Source organism: Artemia franciscana, chromosome 15, assembly GCF_032884065.1.
Source record: "Artemia franciscana chromosome 15, ASM3288406v1, whole genome shotgun sequence".
Lineage (NCBI taxonomy): Eukaryota > Metazoa > Arthropoda > Branchiopoda > Anostraca > Artemiidae > Artemia > Artemia franciscana.
The window spans coordinates 33,093,201-33,105,636 of record NC_088877.1 but is presented as its reverse complement, the minus strand read 5'-3'; the positions used below and the strand labels follow the sequence as shown (position 1 = coordinate 33,105,636).

The 12,436-nt window shown below is 33.6% G+C and overlaps 1 protein-coding gene across 1 annotated transcript in view; it reads left to right on the top strand.

The window, feature by feature from the left end:
• The window catches only part of LOC136036383 (uncharacterized), a 130,511-nt gene that overhangs the window by 86,449 nt on the left and 31,626 nt on the right, over nucleotides 1-12,436 (top strand). Inside the window, exon 2 of the mRNA XM_065718565.1 lies at nucleotides 2,344-2,524. The gene's annotated coding sequence lies outside the window, so the exon portion shown is untranslated. The remainder of the gene's footprint in view (nucleotides 1-2,343; nucleotides 2,525-12,436) is intronic.

Below are 12,436 nucleotides of genomic sequence, written 5' to 3'. Positions count from 1 at the left end.
ATGGTTAACCTAAAACTAATTTTTGATATTTTGCATCCCCCCTTTCTCCTAAGAAATGCTTGAAGAAATGTCTTTTTTACTGATGTAACAACTGTATAAGAAGTGTCTTGGATTAAGCAGTTCGCATTAACAACCTGTATTTAAAGAGTGCCTTTTGAAATAGAAGTCAAAATTCTAGAAAACATAGTTCCGATAAAAATGTAAGGAACAAACGAATCTATTATTTATGCCGATCCTGAGTATGTATCATTTACTAATTTTAAAATTGCCCTAAAATTGCCGGTTAATTCTATAAGCCTATGAAATTTGACATAATTCAAAAAAAACTTAAACACCCATAAAAAGAGCCGCGTTCTTGATGAAACCTATGTGATGAAATTCAACAGGTATAATAACCTCATGGGAGTAATCGCTAAGGATTTCATTTCCTATGAGTGATCGAATCGAACCAGTTGTTGTATTTTATTGGAAGAGGGTTCATTCAAACATAAGTACGAAGACTCAGGGTCCTTTTCAATGGAAGAGATTAAGCCACAATAAAGTACCGTAAAAGAGTGTCCTGTAAAAGATCAGTTTAGACTTGAATAATGCCGGAATGCTATAAAGCAAAAACTCAGAACGTTATCAAAAATGTATTTACATAGTATAACGGTCTCGTTGTCCGTTACTGCTGTAGGGTACATCATATGTCTCTAAACATGACGCAGTTTATATAAATAAAAAAAAAGAAAGAAACAGTTGTCATAGACCGTTTATTCAATAAAATTATTGCTATACCCCAGGAATTTAATGCTCCAAGAACGAACAAAAGAGTAAATGAATAAATAAGAGAGCATTTATGTAAAATTAGAAAACAACAAGCTGCATAAGAGAAGATTAAAAGGGAAGATAAAAAGTATTTCTCGCAATGTTTTAAAAATGGAAAGGCTTCTTGATAAGCACGTGTATTTGTTTTGAAAGGTGATTGGTAATTAAAAACTTGCAATTACCGATGGTCTATAAACTATAAAACTTGATATTAATTAACAGGAACTCAAGGTGAGTTGCCACCCTCAAAAGCAAAACAGTTTCTGTTCCCTTTAAATTTTAATGTTACTCTTTACTTTCACTTGGAATACTTGTTTTTCAAAGTTAATTTAATTGAGAGACCATCAAGCGCATTGGATTTAAACTTTCTAAGAAAACGAAAGAAAAGAAACGGGCTTGGCCGTATTAGCTTTTGAGAAACTCCGAGGTTTGAAAGACTGTTTTTTCTTACTGGGAAAGTATCTCATTTCTTTCCGAAAAAATGAGTAAGCAAATTTACATTTTATATCATTTTTGAAAGCTACAAGACCACTAGGGTTTGGGAAACTGGAAAATACTCGTATAGAATTACAATAGCTTTTGTATCTTAGATAGGGGACAAGCAATTGTTGAATCAGCAAAGGAACTGAACATTATTGTTATGCAAAATTGAGTTCAGTTTCTTACAAACGAAATCTTTTGTGCAATTTTTCTTAAAAGAAGAACGTGATCTCCACCTACACCCTCCAAAGAATATCAATGCACACATATACTTTCAAAGATGTTAAAAGTATTGGCTTTGAAGATTTATGGGACAGGTCAGGTTTCCTACATGGGGCTTTCTTCAGTATAATTCTTTGAAACGTGTGAACAAAATATTTCTCGTAAGTGGTTTATCAAAATGGTTTATCAAAAGAAAGAAATGACACTTTGTAATTCAATTTACACAACAATAATATATATATATATATATATATATATATATATATATATATATATATATATATATATATATATATATATATATATATATATATATATATATATATATATATATATATAGGCTTCTTCTTAATGTCATAGTGTCACCATAGGTTCAATACAACCACTTTGGGAGAAATACGAATCCCTCCTTAAAGTTTCGACCAGTTTGTATCGGTTTTGTTGCCAAAAATCTCATATATATATATATATATATATATATATATATATATATATATATATATATATATAGACTTCACGGAGACTCCTAAAAATTTCTAGTAGAATTACTGCTTCGTTAATTGGGATTTCACAAGATCTTCGAAACGGTTCATATATGTAATTTTTCCGCTCCAATATTATAATTTCCAAGAAGCTGAATTTCCATACACCTACTCCACTGCCTAGTGTATTCATTAAACTCATTATTAATTTTCACTGTTCTAATAATTATGATCCCAAATACACCTTTCTTTTTTATGGAGACTTTTCATTGACGATTACTCACACATTTGACAACCTAGCAAATACTTAGCTGATAATTATATAAGCTAACAGCCGATTTTCTTATTACAGGCACAGTAAGGGGCGATTGTATCTAATGCCTTGAAGCTCCGTGTCGGGACCAAAAATTGATAGTATACGACTAAGAAGGCGTAACGTTGAGTGACAGATTTGGGTACATAGTGTGTTTTGTCCTAATGGAGGAAGTCAACTTGTACTTTTAGATGTTAACCGCATTGTCATATTAGATAAGGTAAGAACAATTATTTTTGGTCACTTTTGATAGGATGATATTGATAAAGGCGTAAAGGGGTATTTCCATAATTTCCCTGTTAGTGAGTTAAGGTGAAAATTGGGTAGCATTGTTTAAAAAGAAGTGTTTTGTATAAATTTTCTCATGGGGGAGGAGATCCAAATTTTGAAAATATTAAGATTTGAAATTAAAATTTTACGCTTGGATAAATATTCACAAAAATTAGTGATGAACCAAAAAATAATTATGAACATAACTAGGCCTATCTATTTTGGGCCAATGCTATTATGTTTCATGTTTTTGCAGGTTTATCTATAATATAAAGGATAGGAAAACATCATTGATATATGGTGCTATTTTTACCTACCTGAGTTCCCTCTTCAATTCAACTCAATTCAATTTATTCAAATAAAAATAAAATATAACACCAATAATAATAAGGATCCTGGAAGCGAACTTGTTGAGGACCATAACCACAAAAAATTGAAAATGAAGAAGAGAAAAAAAAAGAAAAGAGAAAACATGGGTAACTAAAGCAAATTGAATAAGAATTTAGAGAGTTATAATATAAAAATTTTAGTACATTGTTATACAGCGGGTGAAAACTTGTGGATAGCTCGACACTGGGGGGTATTATATTCCATTGAAGTATAGATTTATAAATGGGGGATGGCTGGGCGGAACTAGAGACACACTTGGGACAATGAAGGAACGGTTGGATGAACGGAGACAGAGGCCTTCAGAATTATTAATATTAAAATAAGATAATAATTGAGGAGGAAGATATTTATGGTAAGCGGAGTATGCAAGGTATAGATTTAATTTTTTGATGATTTGTTCAAGAGGGATAATACAAAATTGGAGTACAAGTCCTGAGTGGGATATAGTCGGGGCAGCCGAAAAACGGCTTTGATGGCACGGTTTTGGGCAGATTTTAATTTATTGGTAACTGAAGGAAAAGTGTTGCCCCAAACAGATCCACAGTATGAGATATATGGGTAAATAAAAAAGTAATAAAGGATGACAAGGATATCGGGAGGAAGAAAATAATTTGCACGATTAATCATACTTACTTGTCGCAAAATTATGGCTCTGATGTAGGACACTTGTGTTGCAAATGATAGGGGGGAGTCTATGTGGACACCAAGAAACTTGGCAACTTCGACCTATGGGAGGAGATTGGTAGAATATTTTAGGCCAAGTGCTTGCTGAGCTTCATTTTTTTTTTGGAAGGGGTTCGAAATAATACAACCTGACTTTTCTTGATGTTAATGGTCATGCAGTTAATTAGACACCACTCCTGTACTCTATTCAGAAGGGTTTGAGTAGAGGCAACTACGGATGGTAAATTAGGACCGGTGATGAAAAAGTTGCTATCGTCAGCAAAAAGTACTGGGTGCACTGATGGACCCAGGTCCGTAACCAAATCATTAATATAAAGGAGAAAAAGTATTGGACCAAGTACAGAGCCCTGTGGGACGCCCCTTCGGACAGGTAGGGGATGTGAAGTCAACCCACCCAGACTCACACTCTGTACTCTACCAGAGAGATAAGAGCCAAACCATGAGAAAGGAACTCCACGAATTCCTAAGTTGTTGAGTTTACTTAATAGAACACTGTGATCAACCATATCAAAGGCCTTAGAAAAGTCCAGAAATAAGCCCAATACAGTATTTTTAAGGTCAAGTTGGGAACGTATAAACTGTGTGGCGTCTATTAGTGCATGAGCAGTTGAAAATTTGGAACGGAAGCCATATTGATGAGGAGAAATCAAAGAATCTGAAGAATGAATCCCAAATAAAAAGGGAGAAAGATGTCGGAATATAATTCTCTCGAGCACTTTAGATATAACTGGGAGAAGTGAGATTGGACAATAATTACTTATCTCAGACGGATCGCCTTTTTTATGAATCGGGATAACAATTGCTGATTTAAATATTTCTGGGAAGACTCCATTGGTCATAGACAGGTTTGCTATGTGCACAATGGGTTCACAAACATAGGAAGATACGGTCCTAAGAAGCTTATTACTTATGCCAAAGAAGTCAGGTGTACTACTATTAGAAAGACATTTGATAACTTGAAGCACCTTTTTACGATCAGTTGGAAAGAAAAACATGGATCCGTAGGAGTATTAGTTCTAGAGGGTTGAGTAGCTGGTAGGGAGGGTAGCGAGAGATAGATTGGAAAGTGATCTGACAGGTCAAAAAATATTATTTTGGAGGACAGGTGGTTTCCCAGGGAAGTGGATACAAAAATGTTGTCAATTACAGTAGCTGTAGTGATTTAGTTGACGGAGGTACAGTAATTGATAAAATTTATGTCCATGGGATTATTTGTACGTATTTCGTCAGTCTTCGTTTTTAGAGTTGATTTTGCCTTCCTGAATTCCCTATTAGTGAGTTAGGATAAGACTAAGGTAAGGCAAGCTCTATACTAATAAAGTAAGTTATTTCTGAGTACTTTTGAATGGATTCATGCACGTCCACAGGATTTTCCTGGTGGGGACAGTAACAAAAAATATTTTGTAGTGCCCAGAATTTTGGAAACATTTAAGATTTTCGAAAATTTAAGAACATTTAAAATTTAAGGCTTAAGAGGAGTATTTTCTTGATCTCCATTATGAAGCACAACTTTCACCATTCTTCATTTCCTTATTCGCATAAGAAAATACTCTTATTTTCTATATTATGTAAATGAATCTTAACACGAGTAAAAATTAAATTGAACATTCAAACCTAATTTAAACCACAAAAATGACTAAGACAGGGGTTTGGCTACTGCCCCCTTTCTCCTCCCTTCACTGTAAAAGTCTAAAGCCTTTTACGTCATTTGCGATTTATTGAAAATAATTTAATTAGAAATATTTTCCTTTATAATTACAACATTGAACAATAAAAATACAATTACAGTGAAATAAAATCTGTAATTTCTTCCAGAAACCACATATCAAATATTCAGTTATTTTCATTACTTATTTATAATCATCTTTATTATTACAGCGATCTATTTTTTATTTGTCGTCGTTGTTTTGACAAACAAAAGCACCCTGTTTTACACTTTTACGGCTAGGGGAGGGGAAAGGGATGAGTAGCCAACCTCTTGTTGGTAGTAATTGTTGTTCGTTCTAAGTTTAACTTCAATTTTCAATTTAATTTCTACTCATTTAAGATTTATTTATTCAATTATTTCAGTACCTGTTATCTCTATGTTTGCTATGATTATTTATTTAATTTTTATTTGTTTTGGGTTTTATTTATTCTTTAATAGTAATTTCTCAATGTTTTGAGTGTAAATTCCGGTCGAAGTGTAATATGGTTCTTAACTTTTTTTGAAAAACTTGTTTTTCGGAAAGTTCTTTTTGATTAATTAATAAAATCTAACTGTTTTTAAATATATGGTTTTGAACAAGTATCAAGATTTGATACTTGAAGTAAAGGCATCTACTATTTTGTTTAGGTTTTCTGTAAACTATGCAATGTTTTGAGTGTAAATTCCGGTCGAAGTGTAATATGGTTCTTAACTTTTTTTGAAAAACTTGTTTTTCGGAAAGTTCTTTTTGATTAATTAATAAAATCTAACTGTTTTTAAATATATGGTTTTGAACAAGTATCAAGATTTGATACTTGAAGTAAAGGCATCTACTATTTTGTTTAGGTTTTCTGTAAACTATGCAATGTTTGAGTGTAAATTCCGGTCGAAGTGTAATATGGTTCTTAACTTTTTTTGAAAAACTTGTTTTTCGGAAAGTTCTTTTTGATTAATTAATAAAATCTAACTGTTTTTAAATATATGGTTTTGAACAAGTATCAAGATTTGATACTTGAAGTAAAGGCATCTACTATTTTGTGTAGGTTTTCTGTAAACTATGCAATGTTTTGAGTGTAAATTCCGGTCGAAGTGTAATATGGTTCTTAACTTTTTTTGAAAAACTTGTTTTTCGGAAAGTTCTTTTTGATTAATTAATAAAATCTAACTGTTTTTAAATATATGGTTTTGAACAAGTATCAAGATTTGATACTTGAAGTAAAGGCATCTACTATTTTGTGTAGGTTTTCTGTAAACTATGCAATGTTTTGAGTGTAAATTCCGGTCGAAGTGTAATATGGTTCTTAACTTTTTTTGAAAAACTTGTTTTTCGGAAAGTTCTTTTTGATTAATTAATAAAATCTAACTGTTTTTAAATATATGGTTTTGAACAAGTATCAAGATTTGATACTTGAAGTAAAGGCTTCTGTAAACTATGCAATCGAGCTCATCTATATTACGTACAATCAACATATCTAGGAACGCGTCTTTTTCTGTATTAAATTAAAAAAAAACAAGTTTTTTAGCTGAAAGTAAGGAGGGACATTAAAACTTAAAACGAACAGAAATTACTACGCGTATGAAAGGGGCTGTTCCCTCCTTAACACCCTGCTCTTTACGCTAAAGTTTGACTCTTTCTCTCAATTCTACTTTATAAAACAGTAAATAACTTTAGCGTAAAGAGCGGGACGTTGAGGAGGGAACATTATTTTTTTGCTTTATATTTTAGTAGTTTTAAGTTATAGTTTATTTAAAGGATTAGCTATAAATTAAAAGGATTCTAAGGATCTAAGACAAAAGGATAAGAAAAAGGATCTAAGACAGGATTGAATTGGAAGCTTGAATTGCAAATCTAATTTGATAAGAAAAGAATTAGCTGTCATAGTGCACGAGCAAGGGATTTTGTCGGGTCCCAGGACAATGTCTATCGTCCCGTATATCAGACAAAAGGTCAACTTTGTGCCATTAATGGCTTTTCTTTGTCCCATAATGGATTCTCGATGTAGCGATCAAAACTCCGGTGACGTATTATGAATAAAACTGACTTCTGTTCATATATTGAACCTTTTGAAGCCGCAAGATGTCCGCAACAATAGTAAATCTACCCTTTTGTTAAATGACATGCGAATCAGGTGGTATTCCAGATCAAAGGGTCTTAAGTCAGTTAAGTACATTTGTTTGAAAAGGCCTTTATATTGTATGAACAATAGAGTACTCCACTGTAAATACAATTGGCTTTCAATATTTCATCATTATGTTATATTCTCTTAATACAGTAGGTAAAAAAAAAAATCAAAACTTGAGTTAATCTTTGTGAAGCGATTATTATTTTACACTCTTTCCGAATTAGATGTAAAATGGGCTATTAAGGCAGCCCTTCCGTTATCCACATTTATGGAATCAGGTCATCCTTCCCAAAAGGTAGATCTTACGTTTCTAACTACCAATGCCGAACTTAAAGTATGTCGATATTTCTCAAGAGTCACATTCGCAAAATATTGGAATAGTCTCTTGAACTATCTACGCAGGACTAGTTGATGCCACTAGATGGTAAAGCGTTTTTTAAAATCGTGGAAATAAATGAAAGGTAGTGATCTTGTTCCTTAAAAATTGTCTTCATCAGACAATTGTTTTTATTATTTGTCTTTATCATTAGGATTTATCTATCACCCCTTGAAGGCGAAAGAGATCCTTAACAAGCCAACCTTTGGTGTCAAATTGTCTTAGGCTGGACAGAAATCGCTTGCTTTGTTTGAAAGTAACTTAGATTTTGTTTAGAAAGAATCCTCTATTTTTTTCACCAGTTTAAGTAACTGAAACCGTCTTTTTTCATGGAAAATGACGGAGGCAAGCCATTATTGGATAAAACTGTTTTAGCTCAACGAACATCAGTCAATAATCAAGGGCTGTGGGTCGAGGTTTTGACCCCAACTTTCCCATAAAAAATGCAAGGATTTTTATTACGTTCCTCAATTGCATTGAATCCACATAATTTATGTTTTGTTTTGTTTTTTCTTCTTAATATACCCCCTTCTTTTGTGGATGGGCTTTACTGTAGCTTTAGCTACTGTGTTATAATTTGCTGCATATTTGTCAAAGTGAACCTAATTTTATATGACAGTGGTCCACAAAATACAAATCAATAATGATATTCTGAAATTTCAAGAGCTTATACAACTGATGAATAATTCGCAAGGTCGTATCGAGATTTGTTCTGGGAGGGGGGGGGGTGTAAATAACTTTAAATAAGCATAAAAATTGGTTTATATTGATTTTTGTTACTTTTTACGAGTCAGAAAACAATTTCGGGAGGAGGGGGTCAAACTGCCTAAATCCCCCCCTGCTGGATACGGCCTTGATAATTAGTGAAATTTGTTTAATAGTAAATCTTTAACATAACAACTGAGTATGAAACTGAATAACAATATGAGGGCCACTAGGTGAAGGGTTGGTAGATACCAAGGCTGTATCTATAGGGGTTTGAGAGTTTGACTCTCCCCTTCAAAATGATTATCCTGCATGTAAAAACGCAACAAAATGCATGTAAATAAATTTTCTAAGAGTTTTTAAAGTTTTCTTTAACCTTTTCTCCCAAATAAAATACATCCCCCCTCGAGCAAATACATCCGGGAAAAAAGCGATTTGGTTCATATCAAAAGAGAAAAGTGGGAAATGCTCCGATTGGTTTTCTGGTTAAATGTTATTTTCTGGTCAAATAGAACTTCTGGTAGTATTTACCCCAAGGCTGTATATATTTTTTTTTGGGGGGGCGAGGGAGTTGGGGGGATTCTACCAAAAACTTCAAAAAACGCATCAATAATTTGTTTAACTATTTTTGTTACGTTTTGACAAGTCAGAAAAACATTTTTTTGGGGGGAGGGCCTTAACCCCCCTCCCTGGATATGGTCATGACTCCACCCTCAACAAAAAAATATCCAGGTGTTGCTCTTGCACGAGACAATTTTATATGTTCAATACTGAATTCAAACCATCTTGCTCAAATGTACTCTGATTTTTTAAACGTGTATTGGGTAGGTCCTGAAATAAAATTTGGGTCCTTTAAATCCTTAATCCTGCCCGAATCATAAGATAGGGCTTTTTATTTATTTATTTTTTCAGAATTAAATCAGAAATGGGAATGCATCTAGCTCGAACCAATCATTTCATCAAAATTCGCAAACAGCTTCCAAGCCTGTCCCGTCAGCAAAGTCGATAGTGCGGCTTTGCGTAGAAAAATGTTGAAGTCAAAACTTTTTTTTACTATCTCTCAAAATTTTAGAAATTCATCTATTTAAAAAAAAAACTGGTCAATATTAATAATAACAAATATGAGTTTTTTTTCTGCTTTTTCGTAAGATTTATAACATTAAATTAGCACATTTGAAACTGCTGCCGTCAAAGTTGGTACACAATATGACAGAACAAATTAGAGATTCTTATGTCTGATCATGTACGTTAATCCGATCTGGCAAACCATCCAATTTAAGTATGGATTTTTTCTATGCGTATTTTTTATGCAGTCGAGATGAACATCAATCAAATTGTTTGCAGCACTAATGAGGCCGCTGCTGGTATTTAATTTAAGGGCTCTTTTATACCAAATCAAATGATTTACTTATGCGTTGGGCTAATGTGCATCCAACCATGTTAAAGCTATACAACATTGAGCTATAAGTACTGTCAAACACTAAATTATCTGGTTTGGATCCCCCCTTCACCTCCCAGCTTCGGTGGTTAGGAAAAGGTGTTATTTAATACTTTTTAAAAAATATATATGTCTACTTCACCTCGAGTGCTTTCTTACACACCCTTCATACTGATTTATACATACCGAAATCTCACGAATTTTTTTTTTGACGTTTCACTGTCGACAATCAGATCTTTTGATCTACTGGTAACTATTGGTGCTCCAGTTATTACTCATTCCAATCAAATTTTGGTTAATGAAATACAGAAAATTGTGTGTCATTTCTAGTTTCGTGTTCAGAGAAGTAACTCAGGTTTATATACTTGAAATTAATTGTCTTGAACCAATGGCGCATCCAGGATTTCTGCTCGGGGGGAGGGGAAGCATTTTTGATGCGCTTTGACGAGTCGGACAAAATATTCTGGGAGGGGGGAGGGTTCAAACCCTGAAACCCCCACCACTGGATACGGCATTGCCTTCAACCATGTTAAGCCTTAAAAGAACTAACTTTTCAAGTGAAAGTGGAAAGCAACATAAAAGGAACAGAAGTAGGAGAATATGGTCTAATTATGCTTATTGTAGCTACTAGAACAACGCTTTCTTCTGTTCTCAAAACGCATCCAAGACCATCTTTAGAACGTTTCAAATCTACCAATTTTCGCGACTATTACACGATTTTCGAAGAAAAAGTAATGGAAGTACTGTTCACCAGCCAAAGAAAAAAAATTATTCTATTAACTGGTTGGGTTTCTTCTCTCCTTTCTCCTTCAGTCTCGAGATATTTGTAAGTTTCTTGTTATTAATGTGTTGTATCCTCTTTTCTTGAGCCCATAAATAGTTTGAAAATTGGGGATATAGACATGGAAATATCTATCTGTCGTGCTTCTAGATGCCATAAATGACCTTCCTTGTACTGTGGCTTCAATTAACAACTTTAACACCCCTAAAGGGGTGCATTTGTATTTTTCAACATCTAGTGTGAAGGTAAAATTGTCGTTTTGTTAATTAAAATTCCAAAAAAGAAATTTTCAGTGAAAATACACATAAGGTATTTTTCAAAATCGAGGAAGATACACAAATCTAGAGGGCGTAAGCCTCCCTGTCCCCCCCCACCATTTAACGCTATTGTGCTTATACAAACAGATGCTCTCTAAAAGAGGTAAAAAAAATATCTCTACAGCTAGACTATTACTACAGCTGCAAAGTCGGCCAGGCGTTAAGCTGCCTAAGGCCGACCCATTGGCCAGCAACCCTCATTTATCGTGCTTTATTCAGCATTAATATGACCACCGAAGACGCGATTCTGAAACAAAGTCGATTTTTGACCCAGACTAATTTGTGGCAACGTTTTATCTTGTGGTAGGGTATTTAGTGCATCTTTTAAATCCAAAAATTAAGATAAATTTTTTGGCTCAGTCTTTGAATTATTCTTTTGCAGATATAGCATAGGATCTAGACTTGATTTTCTCAAGAAGTGTATTAAGCAGAAAACGCATAAAACATATCAGTGGTATCACTCCTAAAGGAATAAAAATAATAAAAAAGAATCAGATGTCAGGAAAGGCCCGCATGCATGATTTTTTTTGGGGGGAGGGGGGATTTAAAATTTCAAATCAAGAACTATATTACATACTATCGGAAAAATTTTAAGATCTTTGGAACATATGAGGCTGGGGAGGGGGGGGGCGAATGAGTACAAAGGAAGATCTATAGATTTTTAGGCTACTTTTTTTACAAAAAGCTTTTAAACATGATTTGGATTGCATGCTAAATTGGTCAGAATAAAACAGATGATAGGTTTTCAATATATTAGTAATAAGACAATATGATGAGCTTCAAGAATTATTTGGGGCACATAATATATCCTTGGTAATATTTGTCCGAGATTGTCAATCCCAAGTTCTTTCAAAATTCAGAAAAAAAATAAATGTATGCGAATTGCGATGATTCTCTATGTTTAATTTCTTAGAAAATTTGCCTGACTTGTCTTAGCCATAAGCGCGGGAAGACAGTTTCTATGGACGGAGTCAAAGGTTGCAGTGCTTATTATGCAATGTTTCTTCTAATGAAAAAAAAAAAAATCAAATCTCAGGAAAGGCCCACAGGTAGGATAAGACCTATGATGTAGACCATGGGTGGAAGATTATCGGAGCGTCCGAGGCTGGCGGAGGGACGGCGAAGGGGTACATAGCCTTATTCATAAAGAAGAACCACATTTACAAAATGTTCTTAAACATGATTTGGGATACATGTGAATTTGTTCAGAAAAAAAATAGGTGATAGATGTTCAATATATTAATAACAAGACAACATGATGGGCTTCAACAATTATTTGGAGCACGTAACATATTGCTGATGACAGTCCAGAAAATGTTACTTGGTAGCCAATTGCGATGATTCCTTATATTTAATTTCTT